Here is a 13,169-nt window from a genome sequence, read left to right as displayed (position 1 = left end):
TGCGATCTTCATTATTTGCGTTCAAATTCTACTTTCCTACCGAAATTAAGATGGACTTCCGTTTGGATTGGAAGCACCTGTGGAGTGCGTGGTTCAAACGTCTCAACCGACGTCCGCTAAGGTACGTCACAAGTCACATTAGATCTTTGGACGACCAATGACGATTCCTCTATACCGTCGCCTCAAACTGAAGCTCTACCAGTAACGAGATCATCGCAAGAACGAGATCTGAATTTCAAGACGAAAGTAAAACGTGGATTTGATTGCATGCGATCTTTCAAGCGTGTTTGGGGTCGGGAAGCAGTTCGTGTATACGCGTCTTCTGTTGTATGATACAAGTTTACTACGCAATTTGTTACAATCGCGTGTCACCCGCAAGTGACTTTTGTTTGCCATAGTTTATTGCTCTCGATTATAATCTAAAAAAAAAGTATTGAAGGTCAAAAATGTAATGTGTAAAAATTGTATGGTGTTATTTGGATACCCTTGGTAATAAATGCCTTTTTTAGAGATTTCACAATTTGAACTTCATTATAAACTGATGAATAGAAAGAACGGCGTCAGCAATTATTTTCATACGTCCGGATAAAAATCGTATACTACTAATCGCATCGTTTAGATCGGCTCTCAGGAGGCAAAAAGCCATTAAAACTTTGCCAAGTACTAAATTCAAATTAATCACATGAAATCAAATGCGCAATTACGTAATGGCTCAGAGAATAGTGCATGGCAAAGAATATATTAATGCCAAACACTCTTCCAATCATCACAGCCTAATTAAATGCCATTCAGGCTGCTAATTAAATCCATCAAGGCTGCAGAAAAACTCGAACTATTTTACGTCATGTAAGAAATGCCTTTCCTTCAGGGGAATTGTGTGAAAAGCTTAAAAAGGGCCTTCACATTGACAACGAATTTAACAGAAGATATTATTGGGTAAATGAATGTTTTTTCATGAGGACCACGAGGTTTCCTATTGCATACCAAAGATCATTGCCAGAAATTTCCAAGCAGGAGTAGCTAATAGGCTACTGACGTAATGATTCCACAATTTTTTTTAAAATTTTTGTACGACAGTTTTCTCTGGGATACGAACCCAGGAGTCACACACGCGTTTTTATATCACTATATATTAACGAACATGTTTTAGTTTGGCCCCAGACGTGGACACAGTTTTTTAAAGTCCTCGAAAGGAAAACCCTTCAAAGGTAACCTTAATTTCAGGTTACCTGACCTGGGGTTCGAATTTGGTATTTCAGAAATAGTTCGTAATGACAGTTCAGTTTATATCTATATAGTTCAACATTCCAGTTCCGCTCATCCGAATCGAGTCCCAGAAATTGCCATGCAATGCTTGGGACTCAGTTCGAGGAATTGCCATGCGATCCTGCTGGTGGTCTAACGTGTGCAGCGCGCATATCGTTCGTTGCAAAACACCAGGCTCTTAGAAATTAATTATTTCAATTATTCAAATGTTCATTTTATGCTAAAGAAATTCTCGTTTTCCCCCTATTTTTCGTCCATATTTTTCTTTGTATACAATATTTTTCAATTCATCTCAAACCGATGCAGACAGCACTCTTCTGGTACCCGTTTTAAAGACATCTATACCTCATGCAATTCCTCATGTACCGTTTTTATCTTTTTTTTTATACGTTCTGGATGACGGTTGACCGAAAATGAAGAAAATAAACGTAATCGGGCTCAACATGCAACTTACTCAATATGGCTAGTCAATTAATGTCCTTTAGCTTTCGCACCGTATAATTATACCTTTGCTAAACAGTCTACCGGCCGAATTTCACTTGCTTCTCTGCCCAAACAGTTGTATTCTTCTTAATTCAACAACATCTCGACAGTGGACGTGCAAGGAGTTAAACAACATAGTAAGTGTGTCAAAACGCAAAGGGTTTTCTTTAAAGGTTAGGTTTTTAAGTAAGAGGGTATTATACAATATTACAGTTTAAACACTATACCCCAGATAACCCCATTATATATAAGTCCAGTTATTATGCAATGTTATTATGCAATGTAAATCTGAAAATGAAAGAAAAGTGTAATATTTTGCTTCCTTTAACAATATGCCCGAGCTTTAAAACAGTGAATAATCAACTCAGAGGCGTCTCGATTTGATTCTCGAGTTGATACTTCGTCCCATGTCGTCACATAAACCAAGTTTCGTTTAGTGAACTAAAATTATGTTGATCATGAAAATTTAAAATAACTGCATGCATCATGAGAATTTCTTTTCACGAATTATTTCGCTGAAGCTGATAAATGACGGGCAACAATTTTATATGTCGACAGCAGAAAACTGTCTTGAATAAAAATTTCCTAAGCTTAATGCACGACAGATGTTCGTTCCAACATTCAACTAAACTTTCTAAGCGGTTGCCCACACTTACAATATTAAGTGACAATAGTGGGTGTCAATTGCAATTATCGATTAAAATCGATTCAATAGAAGACAATTAATTTAAACATCATCAAGTGCACAAAGGAAACTAGAGACATTTGTCCTGTCAATTCTTCCTTTATTTGTCTTTATTGACAAGTAAAACTCTTTAAAGTACGGCTACAATAAGGGCAACATGTGAATTTAGAATTACCAGCTAGCTAATGCCTATTGATAAAGACAGCATAAGAATAAAAGGAACACTATGATCGCAATCCTGAATATATATTTTCTGGATCTCAGATATTCAAACAGTCCTAAAATGCACGAGCCAGTGTGGAAGTGGATAACTTCAGAAAGCCTTTCCCGTTGATTTTGTCTCGGATCAGATTACGCTTATAATGAGAATGCGATTCGTTTCTAGTTATAATTAGAGCCGGATTTAAGAGCGTCCAGTTTGCCATTGTGAGATCAGCAATTTTAAACCTCGCATATCAGCTGCAGGACCCATACATGCAGTTGCACAACCCAATATTACTACGCTCATATCATAAATGGAATCAATACATAATTTTCTGACATTTGAATGCAAACTAAGTGGCTAATCTATATGAGTGGGATACATGTCAAGTGTTTTCAGTCGCTATTGAGAATTTACAGAAAAACAGCAACTTTAACGTTTGTAGGTTTCTTTAAAAGGGGCAGAGAGTCGTAATTACTGATTACAAATAGTTAAGAGTGAAGACGTCAAGCGCAAGAAAAGGGTTTTCTCTGTGAATTTTTCACTGAAATTTATACTGAAAAAGGTAGGTTTAGCTACATGGTTTTATATGAATCAAAATACTCTTCCTTTTTTAATTGAAAGGTAAATTTCCTAAATACAGGTTCCTAAAAAGCGCGCAAACTTTCAACTGTCCAGTTTGGGACGTGTCTTTATCTTCGAGGCTAGATGTGTTGCTTTAGGGTTGAATGTGTTATTTTAAGGCTGAACGTGTTATTTTTGAGATTCAGCAGAACTGCTGATTGTGACAAACAATACGACAACTATAAATGTCTATTCTGGCTTCTATAAACGTGTTAAATGCCAACTTATATGGCTCTATTCCAGACACGCATTATTAATAGTTCCGTTTCCTACACACGCAAAAGTTTAATCCAACGCAGATTACACTAGACCAGGCAGCCTAAAGTAGATTAATCAATCTGAAATAAACTCGGTTAAAAAAAATAGGTTAAAACTTGATTAGCTGGCAGTGGGCCATGACGCGTTCTCCTTTTTTTAATGTTTTCTTATTTTTTAGCATCTATATACAATTTGATTTTATTCATCAAAACTTTCCAAGTTTCGACGAACGGTTGTATATATAGAGAGAATTGTGTAATATAGCTTGTATGACATAGCTAAGCTTATAAGGCAATTTTTTATTTACTGCACGCCACCATAAAGAGCCGCACTATACTGCAGGGCCGGATTAATCTTCTAGTTCCTTGGTTTTGCGGCTTTTGCGTAGGGCCAAGCGCTAAGCGCGGACCCAAAAAACTCCTTCAGAGCGCAAGCCCGTTAGGAGATGCCCCCTCTGCCATTCGTTTAATCCGGCCATGAGCTCTGACGCGCCATTCAGGAAACATGAGGGAATATAAAGTCTCCCACGCGGGCCTATTCATCGTCATCTATTGCCGTGTTTGCGTGATATGCACATTTGAACGCTGGCGATCAAGGCATCAAACTCGCACGAAGACATTCAGTTGTAGTAATTCACAGTTCAAAATTAAAGGACCTCGCAGCGCATAATTATAGAATCACTTTGGAGAAAAATATCAGACGAATTTCAAATATGGAGGTAAACTCAGTGTTCGGTTTGTTGTTGTATAAAATGCAATCGCTCCTAACGTTTAATTAGTGCACGCAATGCATGTATACTTCTTTAATTGTACGTGAACCTTTAATTTTCCTACATAAGTTGTTTTTAATATATATAACGAATACTTTTGAGATTTCATACATCCAAACCACTTAAACTAAACTAACTTTTTAACGTTATTACTCTGTCAGTTTCCAGATCCTCTTTTATATATAAGAGCGGCTCTTCATTAATTAAGGGACCATCCATAATTGACTTAACTATAAGTTCTTTATGAGTACAACTATGTCGCTTCACTGGGTTGCATGACAATCGACAATTAGGCCGCTTTGTGGCAGAATGTTAAAACCTTTGTAAAGATCAGCAGCTCCTTTGTCAGATGAGCGAAATTCTAACGATAGGGATCGCGGAGCGATCCTAAGGCAAAGAGGAGGGGGGGGGGGGGCAGATAAAAGTGCAACGACTCGTCATTGATTGAAAAATATATTAGGGAGTTTTCATTAAACATTAGGTTTCTTCCTGTGATCAAAATGAAATAATTGGATCGAATAATTGGATGAAACAATTTAAAGTCAACAAGTAGCCAATAGAAAAGGTGCCGTTTAGCTCTTCACGCTCGTGACTCGACTCGTAAATAAAAAACATAATTTTCGGTTGATCTGCCGAAAATATTTATGAAGACCTGATGATACGGACGCATTTACTACAATGCCTGGCATCCTATATGCAGTCTGTGGCGAACAAGTTAGCAGCGGGGTTCAGCTTTAATTTCCACTAATGAAACCACCACCACCTTTGACTGACCTATTGCGCTCTTGATTGGATAGAGTTATGGCGTTTAAGTGGTTTATGTTTCCCCAAAGTTAGTGGGAGTCAAATCCGAACCTTGCTATTATTAGGGTAGATTTATCTTCCGCAGATTTAGCCGCCTAATGTTGACGATGCATGAGAAACCGGTCTATTTATGGTTAATCATAAGTTCTTAAGCACCCATTCCGTTTTAAACACATTCCACTAAACTTTTTTTTAGATGCCAATCTCCATTGCCACTTGCTACAAAACACTCTGGTTTCTGACCTTCGCTGTGTTGATACTTCATGTTTCATCGTCGAAGGAGACGAACAAACCAGGTGTACTTGGAAGATATTGTTACGAGGATTTCATTTCTGCGTGGGGGGAGTGTTGTGGTCAGCGGTTCCCAGGATGTACTGCGGCTGCACAGGCCGCTGTTCTACAAAATCAAAACGGAAGGAAAAAGAGATCAGTTATAGAAGGTAAAATATCTTGCTCTTAATATTTTTTTTTGCCGGAAAAGATAACAGAATACGGCCAGATAAGATAAAAAGGCAAACCTCAGTTTACCCGATTACGGTACCTTTGATCACTACACTCCTAAAATTGATCAGATTGTTCCCGGTTGATCATTGTTGTGTCAAATCTATCCAGTAAATATTGAGGTGATAAAAGATCCCTTGCGGGCAATCAAGAAGAACATTTTGGAACAGATAGAGCTGCCCTGCATAATTAAATAAAGCTACATACTGTAGGTTAGGTTTCTCTCGGTACTTATGCTGGGGAATAAGAAAATATGAACTCTAGTGAAACATTCAGATGGACTGGAAGAAGTATTTTAGGGAGTAATTTGGTCTTCATGTGAGACGTATATTGTAACAAAACGGGATACATCTGGGTAAAACGGAAGATAATAACAGCCTATAATAATTCAATTTCAAAGATAATTTACTGACTATGATCAATTTTATAGACATGCTATTCCAACCAACGTGGAAAGCAAAGAACTTTCTTAATCACAGACGTCGGCGTTCTGCAGCGATGACTGGGGCCACGGAGGAATGTTGCAACGAACAATGTAGTTTACAAGAAATTGCCGAATATCCGTGTTTCTGACATTCCAGAATTCCCTTGATAAGCCTTACGTAAGCTTCAGCCCATTCGCAACAAAGATTTATAGTAAAACAGAATATACGTTTTAGAGGTCCCATGCGTTCTACTGTTCCATATTTATAAACGCTAATAGTTAATTACGTCTTACAAAAAAATTATATCAGTTGTAATCCTATTATGACAAGGCAGAAGTCCGCAGAACGCACAATCTTCCTGCCGCGCGGCAATCGTATTTTGTCTCCTTAAATTATTGTATACGTCATGCTATGCGCAATATAGATAACCCCAAAAAACTGGATTGGGGTTTCAAAGAATATTTATTGTAAAACATTGTACAGACTACTAAATGTTCATTAAATAAACAAAAAATTGTTTTCTGATGTTTCTCTGTAACTTTATACCTGTGCATACCGAATATATACTCGCTGTACACAAAGTACTTATAAAAACGCCGGATTAAATTTGGCAAAACATTGTCAGAATTTATAGAAATCATCTTCAAGTTCGTCATAGCATTTCCGGTATGTATATCTAAGTGTGCAGTGGGCCGGCCGCTAAGCCATCCTCAGTTTCACATTGCGTTGACAGTCCTTCAGTTATATTATTCTCCGCAGTGCAGGCCGGACGATATTGGCTTCATTGACCTCCTGACGAATAAACAGACTCAATTCATTTATCCTCTTTTTGATATCAATATTTTCTTGTCAGCTCCTCCTGGCACTTTCGTCCATCGAGTATCGCCACTCCACTTCTTTCTCACATGACTTGATTGAGAGCTTCAGTTTTACCCAAAAACTTGCCGAACTAAGCCGAGTGTTGTATGGTTACCCGGTTTCTCAAGTCCTATTCCCGATTTTGGGTTTCATTCACATCCGCTGTGTAGGATATTGGTTTAATTGTCCTTCTAAAGGTAAGTTCTTGGTCCAGATACATGCAAAATTTGAAGTTATGGACTTCAGTGTGTATGTCATTTTCACACGGTATACCGGATTGCCATCGGAACAGGTCAAATTTTGAAGTTAATAAAAGACAGTGAAGATTTTGAATGTCCGTGACCTGAATGAATATACTAAATCTATCAAATTAAAAAACATTACGGCAAAAGCCAAAAACTAATAATTGTCGCTTCATATCGGCAATCGAAGATGTCGTGACGAGCGAATCTGGTAGCGTGTGAAGGCAGCCAAAAAGTCAAAATGGCGCCGAGCGATTTAAGTTTAGCTCGTTGTGTTTGTATACTAGCTGATTCACATTGTTTTGTCTGAAAATAAATTGAATCATTTAGCGCTAGGTAAATACTTCGAGTTTAAACTTTAATCGGACCATGCATGACGTTAAAGTAGCAAAAATAATATGGCTGGGATCGAGAGACAATGAGGCCTAGTTGTGGGTCCATTAAACTCTAATTAAGGCGGTTTTTTGTTTTGTACTACTCAATTAAATGGTTAATTATAATCAATTTTTGTAGCAAAGTAACAATACGTCATAATGATCAAAATAATGCAAGTAAAGTGGCTAATAGAACCTATCGTTATCGAGCATTATAAAATGGAGACAGGTTGTCTGGTTTGTCTTTGTTTTGATCGCGCCCTTGGGCTCAAAAAATGCTGTCCATTCGTTGTTCTTCTTTAAAACCCAGCACGCCCCAGATGCCGTCATACAATCGAGAAAATGCCTACCAGGAGGAACAACAACAATATGAAATTAGTATACTTGGCTTAATTAGCCGCTTAGGTTCGTTTACTAAGCTTCTTTTGATATTGTTATGTTCCTTTCATGATCTCTTGGCACTGTTGTGGTTTTTTATCAAGCGCGAGATCTTTATCACCTCCTAATAACTACTCCATGACGTTTTTCCCACTCGACCTCGCGACTTGATTGAGTGCTTCACTTTGAATTTTTTTACCCTAAAACTTTCCAAACGCCCTGAAGGCGTATCCTTAATTGTATATGAATCATTCATATAGCGTGCAAAATTGAGCTTTTTATAATATCGGCCTAAGCAGGTTCCGAAATCATTTAAGATTTTCGTGAAAATTCGATACTCTGGGTTGCCTCCATGCATGCATAACTGATTTTCAGTTTCTATTTCGTGGTAAATATGTCAATCGATTTTCGTGTTTTCTTGGTATTCAGTTTTGGACCTTTGGTTGACCGCATATACCAGACATTCACTGATCCATATGCGAAATACACAGACGGATAACAGGTGAGCCGGCTGATATACCCAACTACATCTTTGCCTCAGCGCGACGAGATAGATGAAAACTCTTCTGTGTAAATCAGAAAAAGTAACAACCAAATTGGGAAACCTATGATTCTCATGTTGGCCTAATCTTAATTTCCAGTTGATCTTTACTTGCCGTCCTGTATGAACGTGAGATATACAGTAACTTATCTTGTCTTTTGTGTGGGCTATGCAAATCAATCTTCTGCAGATCACAGAGATATAGAATGACACTTATTTACATCCTTGGTTACTAAGTGATTGATAATGGTCGTCAGTCGACTGATTGATTGTGATCATGTGTATGAATGGCGCGTATAAGAGACAATCCATATGAGAAAACCTCGAAATATGAAAAGCATTTAACAATTTTCTATGTATCTTCAAAAAGTCTAAGAAAACACGACAAATCCATTTCAAATTTCCGCTGATGAAACTCGTTTGCATGAAAGGCCAAAGGTTTATCATATAATTCATGATTTAAGTGTGTAAGGTAACGGTTAAGACTACGCAATTTTCTAAAATCCAAATTACTTAATCCCTTTGACTAACGCGGCATTAACAAGACCCACTTTACACGAGTACGTGCAACAATTTATAATTATCTAGAACCCGGCCGCGATTAGCGCTAACCCCTGGGTAAATCTTAACCTGCTGTTTTTGTTGATGTATTTCTGTATGGCTGTTCTGCTGAAGACAGTTTCGAGGTAAAGTACCATTGAACGAGAAGTGGTTCCTGGTTGAGTTTGTTCGACAAGATTATAATAAGCTGTTTGAAAATTTTATTTGCAGGTTTGCTTGCAAAAGCTATATATATGCTTTAATAAGTGAAGCGGTTGCTGAACAGCCGGCCTTTGGCCTTTAATTATTAATTTTCACCTTTTCTACTTCATTTTCAATTATAATGGGAGATAATGAGTCTGTTACTTTAGCATTCTCTATACCGCAGACATTGTAATATATCAATGCCAATGTTCTAGAATTCAAGTTAGACATGCATGCAGGGAACAGGTAGTAATGCATGTGTTAAAAACATGGACTCATCTCTGTATACTGAGGATTGTGTCGTTAAACGAACTCTTTATACATGTTCATTGTAACTTTGTTATCAATGTTAATAATTCACTAGTGAACTTGCCGGGATATAAATCGACCTGCTAACGAACTTCGTTATGCTGGAAACTAGCAACAGCACAACCAATTGTTTTGTCAGAATAAATCACAGAAATAAACTTCAGCTGAAAATGTGAATCCACATACATCGACTCCGGTGTTTACGACAAGCCAAGACATAGCATCTCTCTCCATATATTTACTTTTCGCCATGAATATCTAAGCAATTACTGAGTATGTCAAAATAATGCGACAATTACGCTACCCACTGGGCGACGGATTTTAAAAATTCAATACATTTATCATCCAGCTTTTACAAAATGCTATCAATCTATGAAATACGATAGCCAAATGTATCATCAAAGTATTTTGCATCTAAACCAAACTATTTTAGGTCAATGTGGGAAAATTTTTATCGTGCCAAATTATACGAATGTTAGAACAGACGTCCTTATAAAGACTATTTGTATATTTATTAGTATCACTTAGCATTAATAAATATGTATATGTATTAATGCAGAATTCACACCTACATGTTATGAAAATTAATGCCGGTCAGTTATAATAGGGCTGGTTCGGTCTATTATTTGTTTATGTTCTCGGCTCGAATAAAAAGTTGCCGTTAACGGACCGAAGACAAGGACATTAATATCCAAACGCAAAGGGAGACAATTTTATATATAGACGTTATAACTTTTGGTTGAAGGAAAGCTAATCAGTTTAGCAATATATTCTGGCTATACCACATATTTACTGTTCAATTATAAGGAGATTTCAAGCGGTAAGCTTTTAGTTTTCTTTTTTTCACTCCATAATACCAGACCATTTTGCTGTTAGAGGCAGCTTTGGAAGTGAGAGAAAGACATCTCAGGTATACATAGAGCGATGCCTCAGTATAAATCAACAATGAATTTTTGCATAAATCTCGTTTTTCTTTTGTTGGTAAATTCGTGACAAACATCCGTCCCTTTGAGAATTTCATTTATATATAAAGAGAAAGATATATTAATGGCAGAAACTGTTTTACAATTTTTGGTTCTTGCATGTGTAAGGGCTTATCTCCGCGTTATGATCTCAGTGAAAATAACACCATTTAATAACATAATGACATATTATAGGCCTGCTGTGTATGAAAGCTTTATATGTGCTACCATTTGTAAAACATTTTTACAACCGCACAACCGTAATGCATGCGATGTTGGCAAAAATTGCGAGTCAAAAATTCCCAATAGCAAAACATAAGCATGAAACACCAAATTTTCTAAATACCGCTCATTCTCGTACTGACAAATATTCGACGTTTATCGCGGGTGGCATTGCAGAATTTGAATTTGTCGAAAACATGTTTGTTAATGTAAGCCAGATCTGGCTCGAGTTAGTGAGGAGCGCCGCACAGTTCGAGGCTTAAGCTAGGTTTTGTTGATGTACCATTTAAGCATTCGGTAAAAGTTTAGGTCCCGGCTTTTTTGCCGAACTAATATGAATTTAAGGGGCGGTAACGTACATTTATATATTCATGCATGTAAACTTCAAGGACATTAACATGACTGACAGACTTAAACTGGACAATGGATGCCCGATTATATATAGCTTGCTTGAATTGACAATTTTTTATGCCGGCAAACAAAGTGTAAAATAGGTTTGTTTATATGAGTATATATATGGTTTAATCTAAGGTATTTAGGTAAAGTAATGAGTGTTAGAAAATACGCCAATGAATGCAAAAAGTCTATATAATTATGCTTGGTTTACACTACATCGGTTTCGCTTGGATACGAGGCTTGTAGTTAGTTAGCCCAACCCCGTATTACGCGAACTGCATATTGATTAAACATAAGTGTCATGCACATATAGTTTTTCGCCACTATAAAAATAATCGTGTTTGTACACGTAAAAAATAAAAAAATTTAGCTAACGTACATCATTTTCGCGAGCCAATAATAAGTCGCGTAGGAAATATGCTTGACCATTTAGATAATAATAATATACTTAATAAACAGAACAACTGATTACATCGTTGGATGGAAATATGAGCTTTATTTCTCGTGAGGGTATATTCCTGATAAGTTGTTCACTTCTCTCACTTGTAGCAATATTCCCGTCAACACTCGAAATAAAATCCATATTTCCGCGGCAACCATGAAATATACTATATATCCGGAATGTGTTGTGGTTGAATAAAGCTTAGCTTTAGGAATAGTCGTGCAGTTATACAGTCGACATTTAACATAGCCGTCGTACACAAAAGAGTTTTTCTTTTATTTTGGATAATAAAAATAGTCCATAGGCATAGTGTTGACCAGAAATGAGGGTAAAAGGTTCGAAGATATATATTTGTGCCAACAATGTCTATTATTCGTATAGCTAGCTACATATGTATGTATAGTATAGAGAAATATATAGACCCGAACAAATAACGCGTGACAAGTTGTTTGGAATAGCAAAGCTAAATATCTAACCAAATAGCCCAGCAGGCATTGGAATAATATATAATAAAGTTTGAGCAGATGCATGGTTTTATTAAAGATGAGATGCATTATGACTGACAAAAAAAACACAGACAGGAAAACAACGATAAAAATGTGCATATATCTGCTGCCGCGAAGCCAGCTGTCAGTGAGTAGCGATGTATAGTGCGCAGTTGTTGTCCAAGTGTAAGGTCAGTATATACCATGAGAATTATATATAGAGACAGACAAACGCGTTATGTATAAAAAAAGATCCAAGTCGTGTAGTCAAATTTTACAAAAATTAATCCGCAGCCAAATGGTTGTGTTGTGGTAGTTAGCAGTTATTTGTGTAATGTAGAATCAGTGTTTCCTATTAAATTGGCGACTTCACCCTTAAAAGCATTTATTCGTTCTCCCCCGACAAAAAAGAAATTTGTCGGCCAGACTATATAAATATATGAATAAACGCCCAATAATTATCCCGACGTTAAGAAGCCTGTCAGAAATGTTTTCCACATTTTTCAAAACAGGTCCAATTCCGGCGATCTTGGAAAAGGCTCCCGGGCTATTTCACATCAGTGAGAATTACTTGTCCTTACCAAATGGAAAATAGAAACTAGACTTATAGACGCCATTGGATTGTTTTAAGATATATATTTATTTTCACTTTTCCGCCATATACTTACGTTGCTATTGAAGTATATATACGAGACGTCACTCTTCAAAAATGACCTGTTTCAGTTGAATAAATTGTTTGCAACGCAGATGAATTATTACCAAGATTTGAAATACATATTTCGAACGCTCATACATATTAAAGTGGCCCTAGAAAATCGGACGTTTTGGTTTCCTTAGCGGAATATCTGAATATATAATAGATATATTACATTTTTCAAAAGGAATTGTCGGATCTTTCAATATCATAATTACCAAGACCAGACAAAACCAATGATTAAAAATACATGACGTAAGCTTAGAAGCAGCTTTTTCACCCAAATCATGTTTAAATTTTAAACCTTCTTAAACTTTGAAACTTTGGCCCAAGGGAAAAAAAACAATTCTGGATGCGAACCTTTTCCACTATGCAGTGTCTCTTTCCTTCTAGAGAAGAGCTCTAGCTGTATTTCATCATTTTTGGCCGGAGTCCCAAATTGCCTTTTTTGCCGCCTCTCTCCTAGAGGTTCTGTCTATGTTGTTCTCTATATAGGAGCCATCTG

Source organism: Dendronephthya gigantea, unplaced genomic scaffold (assembly GCF_004324835.1).
Source record: "Dendronephthya gigantea isolate DGI-Jeju-01 unplaced genomic scaffold, DenGig_1.0 000074F, whole genome shotgun sequence".
Taxonomy (NCBI): Eukaryota; Metazoa; Cnidaria; class Anthozoa; order Malacalcyonacea; family Nephtheidae; genus Dendronephthya; species Dendronephthya gigantea.
Note: the sequence above shows the minus strand (reverse complement) of the source record.